The sequence below is a fragment of the Leopardus geoffroyi genome, chromosome D1, assembly GCF_018350155.1.
Source record: "Leopardus geoffroyi isolate Oge1 chromosome D1, O.geoffroyi_Oge1_pat1.0, whole genome shotgun sequence".
Classification (NCBI taxonomy): domain Eukaryota; kingdom Metazoa; phylum Chordata; class Mammalia; order Carnivora; family Felidae; genus Leopardus; species Leopardus geoffroyi.
The window spans coordinates 97,240,838-97,264,562 of record NC_059329.1 but is presented as its reverse complement, the minus strand read 5'-3'; the positions used below and the strand labels follow the sequence as shown (position 1 = coordinate 97,264,562).

The 23,725-nt window shown below is 53.2% G+C and overlaps 1 protein-coding gene across 5 annotated transcripts in view; it reads right to left on the bottom strand.

Moving 5' to 3' along the window:
- TSPAN18 (tetraspanin 18) overlaps positions 1–23,725 on the bottom strand; it is a 190,080-nt gene that overhangs the window by 163,984 nt on the left and 2,371 nt on the right. The gene's annotated exons all lie outside the window — the stretch shown is intronic.

Genomic DNA, 23,725 nt, shown 5'->3' with positions numbered 1-23,725 from the left:
TACGCTCTTCCCATTTCTCAGATGGGGAAAAGTGAGCCCGAGCCACAGCGGCTTGATGTAGGTGAACATGGGTGCATTGTTCAGAGACAGGAAAACAGAAGGCGTAAGCGATTCTCTCGACAATGTCTGCCAAGTGAGGCTCACCCATTCTCACAAGGGGTCCCCAGAGACCCTCCAGGCAAGTGCCCAGCATCCTGGACCTGGCCATTTGGTGCCAAAGGGACCCGGAGGAGGAACCTAATGGTTTAAGGGACCCATCTCTGATGATGGAGCCCGGCCTGCCTGCCTCGGTTCCACTGTGTCATCTGCATGAACGAAAAATGAAAGATGTGAACTTTATAACTCTCCCACCAAGCGGCTTGTGTCCTCCTCACTAGCTAAGGAAGGAGATGATGCTCAGAGAGGTCCAGCCGTTTGTCTACAGAGCTGAACCCGGCCAAGGGGAGACGAGAGCCCACGATTTTGTTTGCAGCCAAAGTCCCCGGAGCCCCTTGGCTGAGGCCAGCCTGCGCTGGACTGTCCCCATAGGGTCTGTCCTCCCGAGGATGCATCTGAGAGGTTCTCAGGCCAAAGATACCTGGGGTTTCAAAGATTTCCAAAACAGCCCAGTGCTTCTAGTACGTGGCTCAAGAATAGCAGACGCCGTCTTAGTGCTGAAGTTGACTTTGGTATGAATGGTGTCTCAACATGTTCCAGACCTTGAACTCGACATGGGTCCACTGTGTGGTCTCACACACACAGGAGTGCCTGTCCGAGGATATGCCGCCTCTGAGAGAAGCAGTTTTAAAAAGCCACACGACAGTAATAGAGATGTTTCCAAACTGGCCACCCTGCAGCTAGTAAGGAAGCCAAAAGCTAAGAACTCATAACTGGAGCTGAGGGAAGGGGCCTGCCCCACAACCAGCAGCCGCTTTCCTCCGAGAAACACGGGGGCTCCGGGCCTCGTAATTCAGACTTTATAGTCCACTGGGTTGTGGTGGGATCTGGGGAAAAGGGCATCTCACGTCTCTGTAATTCTCCCCCACTCAAGCCCATGTAAATATATTCTAATGCAGAAAAAGTGTCTGTGGGAGGTAAGACCACAGAGCCATTAGCATTTTGATGGGTTTTCCCAACACATGGAACAAGAGTGGTTTAAAATTCATAGTGTGGAAATTAATCCGGGTCAGGCCTCTCCCTCCCCAGCTTGAGGTGGCCCACAACTTTTTACCCCTTTTGATTAGGAAAGAAAGTTAGGAAGTCAGTCAGTCCTACAGTGAAGAGACAAGAGGGTTTTCTAGACTGAACGTGGAAATCCCCCTAAACACAATGATTCCACAGAATCAGCGATAAGGGCAGAGAAAAAGATCTGACATGGCTTAGGCGTGGAGTCCTTCCGGCCGAGCCCGGGAGAGAAGTCCTGCTTACTCCTAACAGCACATGAGTCTCTCTCGCCACTGACAAAGGCCAGGCCTCTTACCACCCTTCCCGAAGAATGTGCCACAGAGTAGGTGCTTAGAGGAGAAGGATCAGGAAGACAGGAAACTCAGCAAATCCCTGATCTCAAGAAGTTCAGGAGAGAGGGTGGGCGGGGAGAAACTGACAAATCCAAGAAAATGTGCAGGGAGACAAGTCCAGCTGCCCTGGCACCCTGAGGAGGTGGCAAATCTGGGGCATTCCTGGTCCTTCCTCAAAACTTCCTTCTGAAAATAGATATGAGGTAATATTATGCAGAAGGCAAGATGCACAGTTTTCCAGAGTGTGGTCCGAGAGAGCATACAGATGTTGTTAACCTAAATGACCCCCAACTTGGAAACCAGGCAAGGAGAGGAGGGTCTTTGTTCAAGCATTGATTAGTAGGCCCACCAAGGATTCTTTAATGATCTAGAGGATTCTAGAGAAATGTAACCTTGACTCATGTAAAGCGGCGTGAGAACCTGTAATAGATTAGATTTTTTTTTTCGGTCTGATAGAGAAGATAACCCCAAAGGTTATGATTTTTATTGTAGATTTGGAGGAGATCTCATAGGATTTCTGAGTTTTAGAAAATTATACTTTGACGGCACATACCCAATTAAACACACACACACACACACACTGCACAGGGAAAAAACCGGAAAGAAATATAGCAAAATCTTACCAATGGGTATCTTTTGGTCGTTGGCATATGTATGCGAGTGAGTTCCATAATCAGAAAAGAAGTGATAAATGTTCCTTTTAAAATGGAGAAACACCCACCGGTCTGTGATTCCTCTAGCAGGAGCTGGTGCACAGCGTTTGCCCTAAGGCGCTTTATGTGATATTTAGGATTATCTCACTAAGGCCTCCCCACTGCCTTATGAGAAAGGTACTATGACCCCATTCTACAGATGTGAGGAAATGCATACACAGGAAGTTAGCCTCAGGTCACAGGTACAGGCAGTAAGAGCCAATCTAAACCCCAGGCAGCGAGGCCCCGGAGGCCGCCTGTGTAACCACCCTGCCAGACCTCTGCCTCCCAAGGGGAAGAGGAAGGAATAAACACATCTGCCGGGCCGTCAAGGTCAGGCGTGGAGAAGATGGGGCTCCCACCCCCTCCCAGGGCTCGCAGTGTGCTGGGAAGCCGGGCGCAGGCCTCTCCAGCCTCGAATTGAATTCGCATGTGTCTCTCCCACACTTGCAGGCTGGGAACCGGTCTTCTCCGGTCTTGGGCTTCCCATCATCTTGGGAAGGGGCACACTGGGGGCGGGGCAAATGAAAGCCCTCGCCTCTCAACCTGCCCTACAGCATGGCCTCTAGTGAAACCGGTTTCTGTGCTCTAACAGCCGCTAATTAACAGTTCCCTCCATCGCTCTCTTCGCCCACACAGTTGCTGCAGAACAGCTTCGTTACCTAGATGATAAAGCGAAGGGCAGAAGGGCAGCCACGCTTCAGCAAAGACAGGGTTCATTGTGTAGAAAAGGACCTCTAGGAGACCTGGAGGCCGTGGGTTCTGCCTCCAAGTCACCGCGTGACCTTGGGCAAGTCACCAAGCCTCCCTGGGCCACATCACGTGGCCTTTAAAAGGGGCAGGGAGACCCATTGTGCTCTGATGCCCGAGATGTATGGCCAGCGTAGGTCTTGCTTTCGCTGCCAGGGTGTTTTACATGCCGTGGGCGTGAAGCCACGCCAGGGACCCGCGCCTACTGATTCTCACTAAAGCTCTTCATGTGGCAGGTCACTGCCGACTAAGCCTGTGCGGAAATTAGGTTTTGAGGGAGGAATACCATGTGATCTCCGAAAGCCAAACTGGGGTGGGGGCGCTGCAAAAGGCAGAATGCAGGGAGTGGGGAGAGATTTAAATAGGGCCCTTGAGAGACCCCCAAAACCACCACATCTGTGGACACGGAATGGTCACAATTTGTTAGTTTGTTTGTTTAGGTCAAATACGTTTCCCTAGGTGTCCAAACACCTTCAAATTCAGGCAGGATTATTTGGGTAAATACTGTGTTTGCAAAGCTTCCAAATAAAAAGCCCCATTTTCCTTGATTTAACAACAAATATCTATCCAGCCTTTACCTATGGCTGTGAGGAAGGTAGGAGAGAGGATAATTCAGAAATGTCAGCTGCTAAACAAGTGTCAATACTGAAAGACACGTCTCTAGGTGATTAATTAAGATCAGTGAGCAAAAGAAACACAGGCGAGCTCTTACAAAGACAGAAAATGATTCTGCTAACGAAAGTAATTTTAGCAGACGTGGTTACTTCTGATTCCTGGATGAGTTACTGTCCCTTTCAGGCTCTACGGTTTCATTATCTATCACCCAATGGCCTGTGGTTCTCAAAATGGGTTTCCCAGGGCATCAGAAGCTGCCAACGTGGAGAGAGAACTTGGGGAGGATGGCACAGCCCCCATGACTCCTCCAACAGGGCAGTTCCATGCTGAGTGATTTCTTGCAGGCTCCGTGTGGAACTTTCGTTGAGTTCTACGGCTACAAGTTGAATGCCACTAGACTAAATCATCCCAGGTCCTTTTCACTTTAGTATCTATAGTGCCCAAGATGGTACCTTGGTTAAGAACCCCAAAGCAGGGGCGCCTGGGTGGCTCAGTTGGTGAAGCATCTGACTTCGGCTCAGGTCATGATCTCAGGGTTCATGAGTTCAAGCCTCGCGTTGATTCTGTGTCTTCCTCTCTCTCTGCCCCTCCCGCACTCATGCTCTGTCTCTCTCTCAAAAATAAGTAAACGTTAAAAGAAGAAAGGAAGTACAAGCCATACTGGTAGCCAATTTTTTTTTTTTTTTAACGTAAAGGCATCATGGCAACGTATGTGCAACATCACTTGGGGATAGTACGCCTCCAATTCTGGAACGGGGGACCCTCTGTGTGCCAGGCCACGAGCCCCCATCCCTAGCCAAAGGGTCTGCCAAGACAGATCCTAAAACCACCATAAGAACTGGCAGGGCCTGAAGAGGGGCGCTTGCATTGTCCCAGGTACTTTTGTTCGCTCAGTCCCCATAGCAACCTTATGCAATAGGGGTTGATCTTCTCTCCACTTTGCATGGGAGAACCTTGAGCATTGGAGAAGTTGGGTAACATGTCCAGGCCCACAGGCTCCTAAGGCAGGATTCAACCACAGCACCCTGCCTCTTATCATTTAGAAAGCCACAGAATGGAAGGGGATCCGGGGACCAACTGGTCCCTCGCATCCATTTTAGAATGGGTGACTGGGGCCCAGAGAGGGTAAAGGGACTCGACTAAGGTACAAACAAGGCGTTGGTGGCAAAGCAGGATTAAAACTCAGACAGGGGCGCCTGGGTGGTGCAGTCGGTTAAGCGTCCGACTTCAGTCAGGTCATGATCTCGCGGTCCGTGAGTTCGAGTCCCGCGTCAGGCTCTGGGCTGATGGCTCAGAGCCTGGAGACTGCTTCGGATTCTGTGTCTCCCTCTCTCTCTGACCCTCCCCCACTCACGCTCTGTCAATCTCTGTCTCTCAAAAATATATCAACATTAAAAAATATCTTTATTGCGGGGCGCCTGGGTGGCGCAGTCGGTTAAGCGTCCGACTTCAGCCAGGTCACGATCTCGCGGTCCGTGAGTTCGAGCCCCGCGTCGGGCTCTGGGCTGATGGCTCAGAGCCTGGAGCCTGTTTCCGATTCTGTGTCTCCCTCTCTCTCTGCCCCTCCCCCGTTCATGCTCTGTCTCTCTCTGTCCCCCCCAAAAAAATAAATAAATAAACGTTGAAGAAAATAAAACTCAGACTCCCTCCTGAAGTCTCGTCTGCCCACTCTGCCGTTAGGCCACTCGGGACAGCATGGCTTGGTGGTCAAAGCTTCGCTCGAGTGCAAGACCGTGCTCTGCCACCCGTACACCCTGTGACACCCCGCTCGTCGCGCCCCTAAAACGGGCATGGCATTCACACTTGACCTGCAGGGCTGTTGCAAGGGGTGCAGTAGGACAGTGTGTGTATGTGGTATGTTCTCAGTGAATTCTAGCTCTCTGTCGATAGAAGCGGGGGCAGGGACAGAAGAGGACACAGAATGAAATGGACCCTTTTCTTTTTTTTTTTTTCCTTTAAGTGGGCTTCATGCCCAGCACAGAGCTCACCACCCTGAGATCAAGACCTGAGCTGAGATCGAGAGTCGGACGCTTAACCAAATGAGCCACCAGGCGCCCCTGAAGTGGATCCTCTGGGTGGATTCCAAGCGGGAAACACAGGGTCTCTGTCCTGATCCCACCACCCCTCCCCCATTAGCAGCATCAAACTAACCGCTGCCCCCCATTTCCTCAGTCACCTGTGCGGGGGAGACATCTGGGAGAATTAAGAGGAACAAGTCCAAGTGAGATGCCATGACATGATGTCTCCCTTAAGTCAAGAGTGAATCATCCTCTTGAACTTTCTATTTTCTCCTGACCTTGTGTTAATTCTTAGTTCAAAATAAAATGATGTCTCTTCAGTACCAGGAAAAGGCTACAAAGTAATTTCAGGTCAGCACGCAGTCTGGGTAATGAGACTGAATCCATTCAACTGCACAGTCAGGGAATTGAAGATGTGGAAAGAACCTTATCTCGGAGCATCTGAAATACCGCATTAAAAAATGATGATCTCTCTAAGAGTAAACCGGTAGCCTTGCCTCTGCTGGGAGGCAGGAAACTGAGGCCCAGAAAGGCTGAGCGACTTGGCCCCTGTCACACAGCCACGGAGCTGGTGGGTAAAAGAGGCAGGCAGGGTGAGAACCAGGTCTCCGGACCTCATGGCTCTGCTGACACTCAGGGGTGCGGGTGCAGGGGGAGGGGGAGCGAGAGAGCCGGAGAGGGGCACAGAGGCAGGGGAGTCTGGGTGTGAGTACAAGTGCACACAGTTGAGAAAGCATGAGCCCCTGCGGTGGGGGGAAAACCTCTGGGCCACCTGAAGTCCCGCCGACACTTCAAGTCGCTGTGAGAAGAGCGTGAACAAGCATGCGCGAGGCTGAGTGAGCGAGAGGGATGCGAGAGGGGGTGTGCAAGAGGAAATCGGCGTGCTGGAGAGAGCCAACAAGAGGGAAAATATTTGGGCCATTTTCAAATTCCCACAGTCGAATAAATCAAAACAGACCGTTCTGAGACAATGAGGCCGTTTCAAACCACATCCTTTACACTAAAGTCAACTCCAAATGGCCCACTTGGTGGTTTCTCATGGCCAGAAAAGCAGCGCCGGTAATATGCCCAACCGGATAGCTAGGATCCTCAAACCTAGGGGTGAGCCAGGTAGGGTTAACGCCCACTTTCCAGACAGGGCTCCTGAAGCCAGGACAGCGCAAGTCCCTTGGTCCCCACACCCCGCTGCCCAGGTGATTTCTGGGAGGCGGCAGAGTCTGGGAGACCCATGCCCCTGAGGAAGGGCTGCCCTGGCTGCCGCGGGCGGACAGATGAGGAAGGAACAATGAGCGAAGACGGAATGTTCTGGGCGCCAGCTGCCCCACAAGGCAAAGCAGTTGCCCGCCTGTCCCGGAGCGCCCGGCAGTATTTGCTGCGATCAGCACCTCGCTGCGCGCCTGGCCCTGACCGGCCGGAGGAAGGCCCTGCCCTTCCAAGCAAGTGGGGAGCTGATGCACGGTGCTGGGCCAGGCAGGAGGACACTGCCAAGGCCCCAGAGAATGGCCCATCTCCCATCTTCCCATCTCCCAGCCCAACATCTGCAAAGGGAACGCTGTGGCCACACCTGGAGTCCACCAAGCCCCCCCTCCCAGCAGCAGGAGGGGATGGCCGCAGGCCAGCTGGGGCCGTGGACAGATGTGGCTCTGTAAGCATCCGTGGCCACCAGGCGGGCCGTGCATTCTCTAACCATGGGCTTGTCCTAACCTCAGAACATTCCTTAGACGCGGGTGTTACTCTTCCCGCTTTACCAAGGGGTAAATTGAGGCCCAGAGAGACTAAGTAACACCCAAAAGTCACCAAGATGGTAAATTTAGACACAGTCAGAATTGCATGCCAGCACGACCAGGTCCTTCTAACTCATCCATCACTTGCAAAGCTCTTCTCTCTGATGGGGGTTGGGAGGCCCAGAGGGCAGCATTTTCTCATGGGTTCCAAATGCAAATCCCAGCCAAAACCCTGCTCGCCGCAGCCCGCTCTTGCTAGCTAGGGGCGCAGACTCTCTGAGAGTCCCCCTCGTCAAGGAAAGCAGAACCTAGACTTGTATGCTACACCTCTCAGTACTTCCTTCAACTCTTTAGAATCCTCATGTTTTCTGTTGCGTTAACGGAGTTCTTAAAAATGAAATAGAGGGGCGCCGGGGTGGCTCCGTAGGTTAAGCGCCCAACTCTTGCTTTCAGCTCAGGTCTTAATGCCACCGTTCGTGAGTTCGAGCCCCACGTCGGGCTCTGTGCTGACAGCGCGGAGCCTGCTTGGGATTCTCTCTCTGCCCCTCCCCCACTCGCGCACACACGCGCGCAGAAATATTTAAGTAAAGACATAAATAAAACTGAAATGTAACATCTACACAGAAAAGTACACACCATCTGAAGCAAAGAGCTCGATAAACGTCTACGAACTACACATACCTACAAGAGTACCAACCAGAATAAGGGAACGAACCGACCAGCACCCAGAAGCCCTCGTGCCCTTCCAGGCACTCCCCAACTGCTGCCCAAAGGTCATCACTATTGTGCCTTCTAACACCACGGCTTGGCCAACCTTGAACCTCATATAAACAGAATTGTGCCGTGTAGACTCTTTCACATGTGGTGTCTTTTACTCCACGCCGGGATTCTGAGATTCTTCCAAGTCACTGTCAGCAGCAGGAGCCCATTTTCTGCTGCATCGTACTCCACCGGGGGCCTATATTCATTCTTTCTGTAGACATCTGGATGTTTCCGGGAATTGCCTGCCTTGGACGGGGACGTCGTGAGCATTCTCATACACGACCTTTGGGGAGCATTCATATGCACTGCTATGGGACAGATGCCCAAGGGTGGCATTGTTGGGTCACACGGTCTGTGTCTACTCAACTTTGGTTACGTTTCCCAATATGTCTTTTTTTTTTAATTTTTAAAACTGTTTATTTTTGACAGAGAGAGAGAGAAACAGAGCGTGGGTGGGAGGGGCAGAGAGAGAGACAGGGAGACACAGAATCCGAGGCAGGCTCCAGGCTCGGAGCTGTCAGCACAGAACCCCACGCGGGGCTCGAACTCATGAACAGTGAGATCATGAGCCTGAGCCAGGGTCAGATGCTCAACCGACTGAGCCATCCAGGCGCCCCTCCCAATATTTCAATGTTGGGTCCATTCTGTGTTGTAGACATTGTACACCTTACACAAAACACACCCGCAGCTCAGTTGTGGTCTACAGGGCCACTGTTTTGCACCTTTGGTCTGTGTGCTTTGCTCATTGTAGCCACTGGCCAGGCCATCCTCCTTCACAGCATGCTGACACCTCACAAATTAACGTAAGAGTGGGGGCAAATTCTAATACCCCCCTACACTGAGGGGTGACACGAGGCCTAAATAGCGTGTCCGTGGCTGTCCATCAGCGAGACCTCCTCTACCAGGACGAAGTCACATTAAAGTCCCTTCAGCAGCCTCTTCAAAATATACACGCCAGGTGACTGGACTCGTCCAGCCTCCCTGTACCACACGCAGGAATAATTATTTTAAAATCTAGCCCAACTGAGAACCAGCGGCTTGGGTCACACAGCAACAAAGCTAAGGACAGCAGGGCGCCCAAGTTCCCCGGTTCCTAGGCTCTCTCCTGCCCCCCAGGGTTCCCCAAACCTCCCCGTGTGCCAGCATTCCGCCTGTTTCCAATCACAGCCGACAAGAATGGATCCTGGCACTCCTTCCGGCCCCACCCTTCTACAGGGCTCAAGCGGGTCCCACCAGTCAGTCAGAGTTGGGATCTGGGATGACAATTTCTTGCTATCCAGGGACCACACACCATGTCGCTCCTGCTACTCAGGGCTGGCCTCGGGAACCCTTGCTGCTTGAAGTGGCTCAGCCTTCTTGCAACTCAGGATGGTTCTAGGGAAACAGAGAAAAGCCCAAGCCCAAGCCTGGCCTCATTCTTTGGCTTGTTTGAATCTCATTCCCACACTAACCCTGCTAAGCTACCCGCGAAAATAATTTGTCTCTGGGCCAGTGTGGTTTTGCTTGGTTTTGGTTCTCGCCCTGGGTTTGAGAGATGGCAAACGAGCCCAGAGAGGGCTAGTGCCTTGCCCGAGGTCACACAGCGAGCTTGCGCCAAAGCTAGAACTTGAACCACCTCCCCATTTCTAACTTGGGGGCGGGGGGCTCTTTCTCTCTACTCCAGGGGACCTTTCCCAAACAAGTAGGAACCACCAGAAAAGGCAGAAACACACGACGGTCACCTCTTTCAGCTCTTACCTGCTAAGCAGTAAACGGTGGGGACAGCGCCCAGACTGGCTGCCGGCAGGGATCTCAGCACGCAGACAAGAGCCTCGGCCAAGAGCAGGCCAGGCGTTGTTCTCCTGCTGGTCCCTGGGCTATAAGAAAGAGATTTTCCCCAGTGCTGCTGAGACTGGTGATCTGACCTCGCCGAGAGTTGCCCTTTTCCGAAGCGGTAATACACAAACCCAGGGAGGGGCTACCACGCGGCGGTGTTTCCCGCAGCGCAGGAGGCCTCCCTTGTCTAACTGCTTTCGTCTTTATTAACATTTGCAGAACTCACAGTGCCTTTGGCTGCAAATGAGAACCAAGCAATCTCATTTTCTCCCCTCAACTAGGCCACATGGCTCCTTCCTGTTCTTTCCCCAACACTCACGCGAAAATTCAAAACAAAGGGCCAGGGGGTGGGGGCTAAAAAATACTAAAACGTTCCTTAACATCTGCAAATCTGTCCTTTGAGGTCATTTTTAGCAAAATGTGCCTGAAACTGGGTCCGCAGCTTGTGTCAACACAGTACTTCCTTGGGAACAGCTCTGTCTGCACCTCTAGTCTTTACCTTCTATGAAGATTGGGGGGTTGGTGGGGGGCGGGGGCGACAGAGGCGGGCACCCCGCACCCCGTCCGCGTCCGGGAAGTGAAGGTGGGACTCCAGAAATGGATGCCGTGCCGGACACCCCCCAGCTTCGGCCAACACCTTCCTCGGCGGTCCGGCTCACCGCTTCCCAAACTCCCGGGGACTCGCTGCCGGCGGGCGGCAAGCACATGCTCGCGGGGAGGCGTGTCCCGCGCTCTGCTCAGCACTGCGCATGTCCGCTGGGCTCCTTCCGCCTTCCGCCAACCTCAACGCTGTTATCCCGGGTCCACGGAAGGAAAAGGAAGAATCGGGCTCACCCGGCCTGGTTCTTCACAAACCAGAAAGTGGCAGGGCCAGGATCCACCCAGGGTGGGCTGGACTCCAGGCCCCCAGCTCTAAACACTGCTCCACATGGCTCTCTTCCCATTATCCACCGAACTGGTGCGGACAGGCCTGGCCCCAATCCTGTTTCTCCTCAGCCCAAAGGTACAGTCATCCAGCCCTCCGCGATGCTGTAAGGCACAGGTACAGGCCCTGCGGCACCCATGGTGGCGGGGGGGGGGGGGGGGGGGGGGTGTGGAGGGGGGGGGGGAGGGAGGGAGCGCTGCTTCTGTTCGTAGCCTCCTGCTAACTGACAGGAGGGACAAAGAAGACAGATGTGGGCTAAGAAGATGACCTGTCTTCCCTACAGGAGGCTCTCAAAAGAATAGTGTCTTCGAAGGGGCATCTCTGGATCAATGCCTGAGTCGGTTCCTGGGAATTAGGTAGCCTTAGGAGTGTGAGGGCAGGATGTCCAGGGCCAGCAAGAAAGGGCCTCTGAGAGGGTTTGATGGCAGGAAAGGAGGATGAGCTGGGCGCTGGAGAGGCTGTTTCCTTCCCCACTCTCTGGTGGAGGGGGACCACACCTGAGTCACCTGTACCAGGGGTTAGGGGTCCTCTGGTGTGTGGCCAGGAGAGCAGAAACCCTGTGTGCCCAGAAGGAGGGACAGAGGGGTCCTGAGCCTAGGGAGGAGCTGGGGAGAGGAAAGGACTAGGCAAGAGGACCCAGCCCCAGCCAGAGAGTTCCTTGTGGTGGCTACAGCTCGGGGCTTAAAGACCCAGAAGAGGGGCACCTGGGTGGCTCTGTCGGTTAAGCATCTGAGTTTTGATTTCAGCTCAGGTCATGATCTCACAGCTCGTGGGGTTGAGCCCCACATTGGGCTCTGTGCTGACAGCTCAGAGCCCAGAACCTGCTTTGGATTCTGTGTCTCCCTCTCTGTATGCCCCTCCTCTGCTCACACTCTGTCTCTTTCTCTCTCTCAAAATTAAGTAAACATTAAAAAAAAAATTTTTTTTTAATTTACTCTATTAAAAACTTATTTTAAAATCTTTTAAAAAGCACAAACTATTTTACAATTAGAAAAGGAGCACCTGGGTGGCTCCGTCGGTTAAGCATCTGACTTTTGATTTCATCTCAGGTCGTGATCTCACAGTTCCTGGGTCTAAGCCCCACTATCGGGCTCCATGCTGACAGCACAGAGCCTACTGGGTATTCTCTCTTTCCCTCTCTCTCTCTGCCCCTCCCCTGTTTGTGCTCTTTATCTCTCAAAATAAATGAACTTAAAAAAAAAAGAAGAGGAAGACCTATTAGAGTTTCTGTTGTTCAGAGCTGCCCAAGTGGCTACCTACCCTCCGTCTCAACTCTTCAGTAAAATTCCAGTGCACAGACAAGAAAAGACAGAAGGCAGGAAGGAACACCTACTTTCTGCATTCTGCAGACCTCACCGCCACACCCCCCCTTTGCTTGGGAAAGGCCAGGCCTTGAGGGAAGGTGCAGACAAACCCTCCAGTCTCTCATATCCTCCTCCGCCCCCTGGGAAATCTAGGCAATGCCATAATCTCTGCCCCTCGGGCTTCCCTTCCATGAAATGGGGGTTTGCTGGGCCTCGGATGACAGCGTTTGAAGTGTGCGTACTTGGAAAAATTCTGCTGTGCTTCTGGAGAGACCAGAGAAGGGAAGAAAACCCAGCTGGCAGGTCGCCCCACACCCGGCACCAGGCGAAGCACCTGATCCGGCCTGTGCTGTCCTTGTTTTCCAGATGACAAAACAGAGGCTCAGTTAGGATAAAAATAAGAAGCATAAGAATAAGAATAAAGGAAATCCAAAAAACAAACAAGCAAAACAGCTTGCCAAAGATCACATAGCTGCCGCCAGCCAGGATTTGAACTCAGATCTACGGGACCCGACAGCCACTTCCGCACCGCTCCCGTTCAAATGCCACGTGGATGCTACGGCTGCCTTTGGAACTCTACCTTCCAAAACAGTGGTTAATTTTAATCCCGTACATTTAGACCCAAAAGACACGCATGAACTCACGCACACACCTTCAAATATATTATTAGCATTATTATTGTTTTGCCAAAGACGTTCTGTCAGGGAGCTCTTTCTCTCTTTGCACACACGTGTACCTCTCAAACAGGTTTGAGTAGACCTTTGCGAGGGGTTGGGCTATTTAGAAACAAAAATTGCCCATCATTTCAATTCAATTACATAGCAACCACCTTTTTAGAAGAATATTTTTGTTGGAGCTCATTGTTTAGCAAATCGTCAGGCACTTTCTTTCTTCCAACTACTTGGAGAAGGAAGAATTATCAAATGAAGGGAAGGAAATGTTATGCATATCATCCCAGCTGCTGAAAAGAATGCCGATGGATTTTCCTCTTGCACTCTTCATTTATTTAAACAACACCCCGCTTCCATCAACAACCACGCCTCGGCTTCCTGAGTGCTTTTCTCCAGGGGATTCGAGGCTTTTGGTCATATTCCCCACTGGAGACTCTGAGGGGAGGACGTAGAGTCAGAAGGAGACCCAAAAATAAAGCAGCACCCACACCAGAATGTGGATGGGATGTCAGGAGTCCGCGGTGGGAGGAGAGGCAGTCGGAGCCAAAGTAGGACTAGACCCCAGACTCTGACTCTGGACTTCCAGTCCAGTGCTCTCCTGGTCTCTCCCGTTGGGGGGCAGTGGGGATGGGTGGTTGGGCTTCAGTCCAGGTTCCTGGTGCCCTGAACCTGCATGCCGGTTCCATGGCAATGCATCTCCTGAGATGCATCAGACTCTGAACTTCAACTTGGCCCCCAGTGTCCCTCTCTGGGCTCTGGGGGGGGGGGGGGGGGGCGAGGCAGGGGAAGAGCCCTGGGCAGCTCCCACCTGTGGCCCCAGCTCTAGCCCCTCTGAAGTGAGACCTCCAGCTCATCAAGCCTCTGGAAGAGCCAGCAGGCAGTGGGCTCCCACTTCCCCAGCAAGAAGCCACTGGAAAAGAAAATACAACAACAAAAAAAAGCCCTTTGATCTGCCACGGATGGCCTCATCCAACCCTGGCGGAAGGTGGAGGTCACCCTCTGTCATGACCTGCTGGCCTCTCTCCTATAGGTCCCGTCCGAAGGGCCCAGGGCTCTTCCACAGACCCCGCCTAGCCTGGCCTCCTGGACCCTGTAAGATGAAAGGGTCACAGTGACATCTGTGAGGACCAAGTGAGGATGGGCAGGAGGCAGAAAGAGGCCAGAGAGGGCCAAGCAACTATGGGAGAGAGAAGACAGCCATTGACCCAGCTGGCCACTCTGCAACAGGTGTTCTCAACAGACTGTCTGCTTGGTAGGGTGTCAGGAAAGCAGGGGGCGCGAGAGGACCGTTTCAGTTCGTCAGTGGGGAATCAGGCAAAAACATCATGGCGGCCCATGCGGTGGAACCCAAGACATCCCTCACAGTGAGAGCTGCGCCTCTCCCATACCCCCAAGGTCCAGCCTGGAGACTCACTACAGCTTCAGGGGATGGTTCTGTTCACTCTGGTGGCCCTCCTCAAGCACCCCCTTCTCTCTCTTGGCCTGAAGGCAGGCTGGAAATATCCAGACGCTGATGTTCTAGGAGGAACCCTCAACCCATGAGAGAACAGAAGCTGGTGACCACTCACTGGGATGATTCTGAGCGTGCTCCCCCCCAGTCACTGGCAGGGTCCCCGGTTGCCCACAGCAGTAAGCTACTCAGTACATTTCTTTATTAGCTCTCCTCCCCTCCCTCCCCCCTCCCCTTTCTGGGACCAGCCTCACACACCCATAAACGAACTGCACCCAAATCTTTGCTCAGGGACACCCAGCTAAAACAAGGCAGAAGTGCACGCACTGATACAGAATAAATGGAAACACGCAGGACGCAGAGCATCAGGGACAGAACCCCACCGGGACCATAAAATGAAGGGTGTCGTGCACACAGATGTGCTCATTTACCTCGAGGACAATTCGAGAGAGGCAAGAGGCTGGTGACTTTGGTTGTCCCTCGGTGAGGAGACTGGATTAAGCCTGAGAGTTACTTTCCGTCAAATATACTTTTATTGTAGTTCCCTTATTCTCTTATTATGTTTACTCTGATTTTTTTTTTTTTTGCCAGTCTTTCACCAGTAAAACATGACTATTTTCAAAGAGCTTCTGAGAACTCCTAGAAAATCAAATACATGAACTATGGAGCAGCGAAAACCCCCGAAGTGATCATCGCCCTCACTTCCTGAGACCTGCTCACTTCCTTCGCGCCCCACCGTGGCCTTGGCCTCCTTCTTAGCCCCGGTGCAGGATGAAACGTCCCGATCCCCTCATAGGGTTGGCAGTGGCCACTGGACAAGGGATCGGGGTTGGAAGGCACCAAGGGCCAAGAGAGAGGCCTCTGAGACCCCTGGATCCTGAGTTTCTCCCCGTTCGGGCTGTGGAGACACAAGCTGGCTCCAGCAGGGGAGACCCCAGTGTCCCACAGAGGAGCACGGCCAGGAGACAGACCCACTAATGCTTGAGGGGAGACTTGAGGTTCAGACCACCTGGGTTTGCACTTCTATACCCCTGCTTACCAGCTGTGGGACCTTGGGCAAGTGACTTAATCTCTCAGTGCCCCAGTTTCCTCAGCCACAAAAATGGGGACAATCATGGTACTGAATTAAAAGGTATTATGGGGTAAACCGTGTTCCCTCCCAAATTCATGTGTAGAGGCCCTAACCCCCAATACCTCTGAATGTGATTGTATTTGGAGATGGGGGGGGGGTCTTTAAAGTGGTAATGAAGTTAAAATAAGGCTGTCGCCGTGGGTCCTAATCCAATCTGACTAGTGCCCTTAGGGAGAAGGGGAGATTTGGACACCCAGGAGATGGCAGGTGCATATGCACAGAGAAAGGCCACGCGAGGACCCAAGTAGGCAGCCATCTGCAAGCCAAGGAGAGGGACCTCAGAACTCACCAAAGCTGCTGACACCTGGGTCATGAACTTCTAGCCTCTCCAAAACTGTAAGAAAATAAGTTTGTCACGAATCAATTTATTTCGTCCTCAGAACAACTCAATAAATTAGGTGTTACTTTTGGTCCCATTTTACGGATGAGAAAATGAGGCACAGAGAGGCTGAGTTATGTGCCCCAAGGCTGCAGAGTTAGTAAGTGGTAGAGCTGGGACTGTAAACCCTTATTCTATTGGATGAGATCAGACCTGTAAGCGCCTGGCACACTGCACGTGATCAGTACACGTTAGCTGTGCCCATCATCCAAAACAACCTGGAAGAGACTGATTGCAGAGGAGGCCATGGAGGGAGGCACCCCCTCAGCGCCCGCCAGGTTCCCAGGCGTGGGCCAGGTGTCTGGGATGCAGCGTTGAGCAATGGCGGGTGGGGGGGTGGGGTGGGGTGGGTGGCAGTACATAAAAAGCAGCCCTGTGCCAGTGGGCACAAGGAAAGGAAGCGAGGCAGCAAGGGCTGTGAGAAAGCCTTTGAACACAATTGAGAATCCACTGGAGGGGCACGAGCAAGGTGGCTAAGATGATCACATTACACAACAGATGTTTGTCCTAACAAAGTGTGGAAGTCGGGCTTCCGTAAATTGAGTTTTATTTTTAAGGCAGTAGGGAGCAATGGGAATCTGAGAGCTAATTTGTCTGTCAATTGAATGAGGGGCCTGTGATCCAGCTGGCATTTTCATAGATCCGGCTGCCTCGAGCGAGGTGCACTTGTTCGGTAAAAGTCCTGAAGGAGGGGTGCCTGGCTGGCTCAGTTGGTAGAACATTTGATTCCTGATGTCGGGGTGGTGAGTTCGAGACCCATGTCAGAAGTAGACTTTACCGGAGGGGGATGCCTGGGTGGCTCAGTCGGTTGAGCGTCCGACTTCGGCTCAGGTCACGATCTCGCGGTTCGCGGGTTCGAGCCCCGCGTCGGGCTCTGTGCTGACGGCTCGGGGGCTGGAGCCTGCTTCAGATTCTGTGTCTCCCTGTCTCTGCCCCTTCCCTGCTCATGCTCTGTCTCTCTCTGTCTCTCAAAGATGAATAAACGTTAAAGAAATAAAATAAAAACAAATAAAGAAGTAGAGTTTACTTGGCAAAAAGGTCCTGTGGACTGGCTTGGTAGGGGCGGTGGGAGGACATGGCGAAGCGGGGCAGTGTCTCCACTGGCCATGGGAACACCTGACACCGTAAATGTGGCTCTCCCCACCAGGCCACCACACAGCCTGGGGTGACCACAACCTTCTAGGCTCCCCTGCCCTGCCCTTTCTGCATGCTCCAAGCCTTAACTTGTGCTTCCTCCATGAGGAGGGCTGTGCTGCCCCTGCTCCCAGGTAGAAATGTCCTCCCTGAGTTTTTCTTGGCAGCTAAGGCCCTTCACTGGGTTTATTCTCATGGCACCCCCAGTGCTCCCACATAAGAAGGGCTTATGGCTAGAGGCCTCAGTGCATTGCAAGGAAGGATGTGATCATTCACTCATTCATTCAGCATGTACATCCTGAGCATCTATTCAACCCCAGGCACCGAGCTACACCCTATGGGGCCTCTGCCTTTATTCCACTCATGGAAACCAATGATAAAATAATGAGAATGATCCTAACATTCACTGAATATTGTTCAAGTGTCACATTCAATCCTAGGAGATACACTTCATGCATTTTAGTCTCATCTTCATAAAACTCTATGCGGTACAATGGTGGCACAGAGAAGTCAAGGAATTTGTCAAAGGCCATGGCACGTGGCTGAACTGGGATTTGAACCCAGGCCCTTATGTTCAGAAGCTGTACTCCGAACCTTTGGTGGGGTGTTGATTCCTCTGCCTTCATTGCACAGGGACAGGCTTCATCTCTGAACCCTCGACCACATCAGCTGAGCCCCCAAACCCTCTGGGGCTCCTATGGGACCAGCTCCAGAGCAGAAAGCTGTCCGCTCATCGCCCCCAACCCCCCACCCAGGCCCCCTCCTCAGGCAGAGATGCCCAGACATTGCCCCTGGGGAGAACAGCCCAGGTTGCAAAAGTTACAGTGACTTCCGGTGCTGCCGGTGAGCCCAGGATAAATACCAAGCGGGAACAATTCATCTCCGCAAGATATTCTTAACCTGGAAGGGCCTGGAAAAGACAGGCAACTCCAGAAAGGTGGGCTTCAAGAACATAGTGCTTCTCATTCAGCCACTTCGAATCATTTTTTCTAGAAAACATTCTACCTGCAACTGGTTACAACTGATATACGTCCATGTTCCTTGAGTCCAGACTGAACACCCGGCACCCCTCCAGGCCTGTCCAGGGGGAGGGAGGGAGGGAGGGAGGGAGGACAAACGGACAACGGCATCTGGCAGGTGCTTGTCTGCCAATAAAGTGTGTTTTAATGCAAACATTGACCTCCTCTGTGCTCACCACCAGGCTGCGAGGCGGCTATAAATCCCCACCTTATTGATAAGAAAGCTGAAATACCGAGCTGAGTACCGAGCTCAATTTACCAATTGCTCGCCAGTTGGATAGTTGTGGGAAATTATTTAATCTCTTTGTGTTGGTTTTCTTGGTTGTCAAGTGGGGCAATAGTAGGACCCACCTATTATGGGGTGGATGGTGTACCCGAAAAATAGATAACGTTCCTAACCCCTGGTACCTGCACACGAGTCCTTATTCGTCCTTATTCAGAAATATAGGGTCTTTCCAGATGTGAATAAGTCAGGATGAGGTCATTAGACCCTAATCCAATATGGCCGGTGTCCTCAGAAGGAGAGAAAGGATAGGCACAGGAGGACACTGCCTGATGACAGGGACATACTGGGTGATGTGTCCATAAGCCACGGGACACCAAGGATTGCCAACAGCCACCAGAACCTAAGTAGGAACAAGAAAGGACCCTCCCCTAGAGCCCTGCCAATACCTTAATTTGGGGCTTATAGCCCCCAGAGCTGTGGTACCCTGTCACGGGAGCCCCAGGAAACCAGCTGCCTCTCGGGGCTCCCGAGCTAGTCCAAGGCCCCACTCCAAGTGTCCCAGGTGAGAGGCTGTCGACGCTAGGCCAGGGGACGGGAGCTAATGAGGTGTCGGGGGGGAGGGGGGGAACCTCGCAAAGCCCAACTCCCAGGCCCAAGTGGCCTTCATGCCTGCCAGTGCCTCTCAGGGGTCAGCCTGCCTCCCTAGCATCTTGGTGGCTACTTTGGCGGAAGGCCACACTCCTCAGCCCCCAGATGCAAGTTTCCGCTGTGCCTTGCGGGGGGGGGGGGGGGGGCTCGGGCCCCCTCAGAATCCCGTCTGGAGGAGCCACTCTCTTCCCACCCAAAAGCTATTCCTTCGAGGGGGACAGTTAAGCCCCATTATTCTGGAGGTGTTTACGTCTTGGCTGGAGAAGTGCTCCATTCCCCAGCGGGCTAAAACCCACATGAGCGCCCGCGCCTGCTCTGCTGGAGGGGGCCCTAAATGTCAGGCACCAGGTGGTGGGAGGGGGGCTGCTCCCCAGGAGGCTGAGGCTCACCGCCAGGGAGAACAGCACCGCCGGGGAGAGCGCCACAATCCGTCCCAGCCCGAGAGACAGCAGCACGGGAGGGGGCTCTCCGCGGCACCCCAGACCCGGCGCCCACGAGGCAATTGGTCTCCAAAAGACGGGCCCAAGTCCAAGGGCCAGAGCTCCAAATTCTTCTCCCATTTCCAATGGAAGCCGTGTTAGTTCAACACGAGAGCAGAGGCTGAGGCCGCCGGGGGTGGGAGCCCAGCGCCCGCACATCCCGGAGTGGGGGGTTACGGGCCGGGGTGCTGGGCCGGCCTCTAGCCTCTCCTCAGGTGCTGACCCTTGGCCGAAGGCAACTCTTCCTTCTCACGCCAGCGGGAGACCAGAGAGATGCAAACATGTTGACCCCCTACTACGTGCCACGGCCTGGTTAGCTTGCGGCTTCTCAAATACTGCCCGTGTTGCAGAGGAGAAAAATGGAGGCTCGGAAAAAATAAAGAAGCACGAAGTGGAAGAGGCAGGATTCAAACCCGGGTCTGACCATCTTCCTGCTGGCAGAAAATCAGGGCTGGAGGCCCCCTCTCGTTCGCTGCCCAATCCCACAAGGAGCGAGAGGACCAGCACGGGTGGGACAGGAACCACAGGTAACCCTGTGTGCCATGGGGGACGCGGTGGCGGGGGGTTGGGGGGCAGGCGGTCAAGGGGGACTCCAAAGCTTGCCTACACAGCCTTCCCAAAGCAGTACGGGGACCAAACGTCTACAGCTGTCGCCACGAATACCTAGAACAGTGACTTCTCTCACCTCAAGCCCCCCTGCCACTTCTCCCTCAGCGTCCAGATAGTTCCTGCAGTCTTGCCCCTCTACTCCCACCCCACTCCACCCCACCCCACCCCATTAGCATAGGGGAGGAGGAGACAGGAGCAAAGGTAGGTTCTGGAAGATCCTGGAAGGAGTTCTCAGGGCAGGAAATTTCAGTAAGCCAAAGGAGGCCATGGGAGCACAGGGCTGAATAAAGATCAAGGCCCCAGCCTGGTGCCCTTGCCCAACACTCCCTTGCAAGTCCCTTGGCCTCTCTGGGCGCGACCTCCCTCCAGTGGATCCTGGGCACTCTGTGATCTGCCCTGTGATCATTTCCACGCACACGATCTGTAATCTATAAAAAGCAGCACGAACGAGGGAACGGAAGCTTCCGTGTTTTGAGGGCCCACTACGTGCTAGGTCTCTGTCAAAAGCCTTCAACGCGTCATCTCAATCCTCGAAGCACTCTCTTCGGGAAGCGTGAATGCGGAGTTAGTGCTCGGCCGATATCCGGGCACTTGCTGGCATCCGGAGCCTCCCTTGCAGCTGGTTTGGGGCCACGCGACAGGTGACGCGGGTCACCTTCCGGCTGAGGCAGTTGGGCGTCCGCACGCCTTTCCCACTTCTCTCCTCCCCTGGGCAGTAACTACGGATGTGAGAGATTCCAGAAGGTGCGGCTACAGAGACAGTGGAGTCACCATCAGCCTGGGTGCCTGGGTAACCGTGTGGAGCCGAGATCCGCGCCACACAAGGCACGTGAGCGGGAATTACACCTGCAGGGTCAGGCCACTGAGTCTGGCGTCGTACCTATGCTATAGCCGCTAATACGTAGCTCAAGGGTGTTATTGTCCCTACTCTGCTGCTTCTCACAGATAAGGAAACCAAAGCCATCGAGCCAGGAAGTGTCAGAAACAAGGTTCAAACTCACATCTGTGACTCCAATGCGCATCCTCTTCCAAGAACCTTTTGTTGCTAAGTAAGGTCATCGCCCTCTTGTAAGCAGCAGTTGTCCCCCAAAGCTTCTCCCCCTCACTGTCCCTAGATTGGTTGGGAAATCCACACAGGATGAAAAGAGGGAATCGCATAAGGCACTGAGCCTGGAAGACGGGCAAAGGCAGGGAGGAGAGGGCCTGAAGGAATCTTAAAGGTAGCTTTCCTGGGGCTTTGGAGCTCGCAGGAGGTTCTGATGCAAGACAAGTATCACACCGTGGTTCGGCGCGCTGGATGGGCAATCAGGTCGACGTAGGTTCACATTCCAGCACGCCCACCTGCTCATTTGGTTTTTCTGAGCCTTGCTTTGTAATCTGTAAAACGGGGACAATATCTAACCCAACCTCATGGGTGGAGGTGAGACGAAGCGTTGTCTCTCCCAAAATGTGTGCCACCACGAAGACCATCCCTGGGGTGGCTCAGAGCACCAGCCTCGCTGGAGGGGGCGAGGGGGCGTCTGGAGGAGGCTGCCCCTGCCAGGGCTGCTAATTAAGCCCGGGACACACACCCGGCCCAGTCCGTGTCGCCACAGCAGACCAAGGGGCAGAATCCAAAGACGGAAGGGTCAGCCAGACCTAATGCAACATAGCAGAGAAGCCCAGATTATTTATTTTACATTCAAAAGTGTCTTCTAGCAAGATGGCCTTTGATTTGGGTGAATCTGGGAGTTGTTTATCAGCTTAAACTCATTATCTGCACATATGGTCTTCATACTATGGCTGAGGGCGGGAAACAAAGGATGGAAGGGAAGGGATGGGCAAATTCTAGCTGATGAAATATCATCCCTCAAGTGCCAGAAACCAGGATATTTTCAGTGACGTCAAACTGGGCTTCCTGCCATGGGGATGGAACACACTCTCTCTCTCTCACACACACACACATACACCAAGCCACAGAATATCAGAGCTGGAAAGAATCAACATTGTCCCCTCCCATTTCACATAAGGACAGTGATGACAGGGAACATTTGTTGAGCAGTGACCACATGCAGGGCACGGTCCTACACGTTTTATCTCATTGCCTCGTCACAACAATCTGCTGAGATATTAGTAGTCCCATTTTGCAGATCAGGAAACTGAGGCACCAAAGGTTGAATGGCCTAAGGTCACACAGCTGATCAGTAGGAGAAAGCCAACATTCAAACCCGGGCAGCCCAACCACCGCGCAATGCTACCTCTGAAGAGACGGCAACATGGGCTCAGAGAGGGGCAGTGACTCACTGAGGTCACACAGCTCCATTTGCAACAGAATCAGGGCTCAAACACAAGTCTCTCTAGTTATGGTTCAGTGACCTTTCCACACCACCCTGTTGCCTCTCAGCACCTGCCTGCGTGCACACAACCAGGGAACGCATTTTTTGCGCATCTCCGAGTTGTTCAATTCACTAATTACACCAGCAGCCTTGGGTGCGGACGAGGGGCCAGGGCTGACCTGAAAATAAGTGCGGACGGGAAAGACGTACTTTGCCAGCTGCGCATATGGGGGCTCTCCATCCCATTCTCTCTTTTTAAAAAGACTTTCATTATCTGCACACCCCCGCCGGATTTGGGTCCAAGATGCCAGCTCGTACAGCAGGAGGAGCCCAAGCTGGCAGGTTTGCCTAATGGGATCAGGTTGCAGAAATACTCGATCGACCGATCATCTGCTCCGGGGGACCAGAGTGCTGGTTTCCAAGGCCCCCTCCCTTCGCTGTGTACCAGCTGAGCACGAACAAATGTTCCTGATTTTCCTTCTCTTGACTAATGAAATAGGCCAGAAGAGCAAACCCTCTGGAAAGAGGGGTCCCTAAAGGGGGCGGCCCAGCCCCACCAACATTTGCTCTTCTCAGGGAAGGGGAGTGAGGGCTGGACAAGCATCCGGAGAATGGCAACACGTGAGCTCTCAGATAGACTCGGGGCTCCCACCAGGCACAGGTCACTGGCATTACCTTCTCTGTCCAAAACAGCAATCTGATGGAGGATGGGAGCCTGGCTTGTTGTGTCGTGCAGGGGAGCGGAGGGCTGGGGCAAGACAGCAGGAGAGATGCCCTCCACTGGACTGGAGGCAGGGCAATGAGCTGCCTTCTGCCCTAAAAAGTTACACCCTCCTGCCTTTAAGCTGTAAGCCAGCCCAGAGCCTCCTGGGCCCACACGTTCATTTCACAGACCGGGAAAGCACGTTCGAGAGGGAAAGTGACTCGCCCAAAGTAGCACTGATGATCTAGAAAAGTTGGATTTCAAAGCAGCTCCCTCTGAGATCCCAAACCTTGCTGCCTCCTCACTTTCTTACTCCCTCCCACAGGGGGACATCATCCCTTGCCTCGACACCCCCTTCCCCACCTGTCCCTTCCCAGCACCCCGTGTTCCAGCCCACCCTCAGACCATTAAAACCTCATTCAGTATACTCAGTAGCTCTTTCCAGGCCGACATGGAATTTTCTTAAAGGTGGAGGGACTACTTACTTCCTCGATGACCCAAAGTATCCTGCCTCCAACTCCAGATGAACTTCTGCTTCTAGAAAATGCCCTGATAGACTGCCATTTCAGCCTCGGGTTGGGTAAAGAGGTCCCGAGGTGCAGTGTTTGAATGGATTTAGGGACCTGGAGATAAGGAGACCAGATTTCCAAGACTTACAATTTTGCTGAATCAGAGATCTTGGAGTTTGCACTGGGTCCACACGTGATATGCTAAATCCAAACACAAACATCAGCAGCCTTGGAGTCTCAAGTCCCTCTTCTCCTTAGGGCAGGTGGGGTGGGTTGTGGGTGGGGCACAGAAAGAAGGGGGACAACACAGGAGCTGCAGGCCATCAGGGGCCCCAAGGCCAGGGCCGCTG